Below are 1,781 nucleotides of genomic sequence, written 5' to 3'. Positions count from 1 at the left end.
TGATGCATCCTGGCATGAATTACCTTCATCCTGAATACCAGTCAGTCAGACAAATTGGTCTTTTTGGTAATTGGAATTTTATACATTTTGTGATGGCTTGTGAAACAGTGGGGGATGATTTTTGGTGCAGTCTTCCCAGTTAAGTTGTGGCAAACTCCAACAAGAGATTTTGTAATGAAATCCACTGTCTGGAGTGGTGAGGTAACTTAGTCTAAAACTAAGAAGTGAAGTTCAAGGTGGATGATAGTCTTTTAGCTGAGTTTAAACAGCTGACACTATTGTGAAAAAGGGAAGACATGGAGTGTTAATTTAGTGTGGTCTAACTCAGCAACTCTATCGTGAAGTGCCCCTTAAAATTTGCTTCAGAGCATCATCAGTTGTTCTCTCAAATTATATCAATGGAGATCTCATATTTTGAACCTTTATTTCCTGGCGTGGGGACAACTGTTACGAGGCAGACCCTCTGGCTTTAATAATCAATAGTGTTTTACATTTTCTGAAGAAGGGTCTAGGCCCGAAACGTCAGCCTGATGCTGCTTGGCCTGCTGTGTTCATCCAGCTCTGCACCTTGTTATCTCAGATTCTCCAGCATCTGCAGTTCCTGCTATCTCTGTTTTATGTTTGTTTGTTTGTTTGAAGGCCTCAACTTGTTTTCACTCATTGAGCTTTATGAGATTATAACTGAGCTATTGTGTAGAATTGATAGAGTTCTGCAGTAATTGACTTCTTTTTAAAAGTTAGTATTCATCATGGTCCACTTCCTCCAAATCACACCACTTCAGTATCTTCAAAGTTCTTTCAGATCAACCAGTGGTACATTAAATGTAATTTACTTTTAAGCTACACCCTAAATACAAACCACTTTACAAGTATCTCACATTATTTGACACTCAGCCACTTTGAAATATGAATGCAGATGACCAAAAGCTTATGAGGTAGGTTTTAAGTAATGTCTAGGAAAGGAGGTAGTGAAGTGGAGAGATTTAGAGATGAAATCTCAAAGCTGAGGACCTTGGCAGCTTGAAGGCACAAACTCTAGTTGTGGAACAATTAAAAGTGGAACAAAGTCGACAGTATTTAGTGATATCAATGTCATATTAAGCTAGAGAAGATTAGGGATAAGGACAGGTCAGGCCATAGAAGGACCTGGAAACAATGATGACAGTTGTAACACCAAAACATCCCTTTACCAGCACTTAATGTAGAGCTGAGATAAGTATGATGTAGGACATAGACAGCAGAGTTTTAGATTACGTCAAATTTATAAATGATAAAATTAGGGAGCTGTTCAGATATGTGTTAAAATAGTTGAGTCTAGCAGTTCTAAGGTGTGCGCAAGGATTTCAGAAGCTGGTCAGTTGAAGCAAGGTATGGACGTGAAAATAGTCGTGATGGTGCAGCTATGTTCTCGGAATCTCATCCTGGGGTCAAATATAATATTTGTTACATTGTTCAACCTCAGACAGTCATCAGAGAGAGTGAGTGTCATTGGTGAGGGAATGGAAATTGTGACGAATTGAAGATGGTGGCTTCTATCTTTCCAATACTTTGTTTGAGGATATCTCTGTTGATCCACTGCTCAATGTGGATAGAGAGCCTGTCAATTTTAGAGATGGTGAGGTAAGAAGGAGGTATGTTCCAGCCAGGTATTGTCAGTGGAAACTCATGTATTTTTGGATAATGTCAACAAGAGGTAAAGAAAAGGAGGAGACAAGGAAAGATCTTTCGGTGATAGTAGGAACTGCAGATGCTGGAGAATCTGAGATAACAAGGTGTAGAGC

This window comes from Rhincodon typus, chromosome 10 (genome assembly GCF_021869965.1).
Source record: "Rhincodon typus isolate 14 chromosome 10, sRhiTyp1.1, whole genome shotgun sequence".
NCBI classification, from domain to species: domain Eukaryota; kingdom Metazoa; phylum Chordata; class Chondrichthyes; order Orectolobiformes; family Rhincodontidae; genus Rhincodon; species Rhincodon typus.
Note: the sequence above shows the minus strand (reverse complement) of the source record.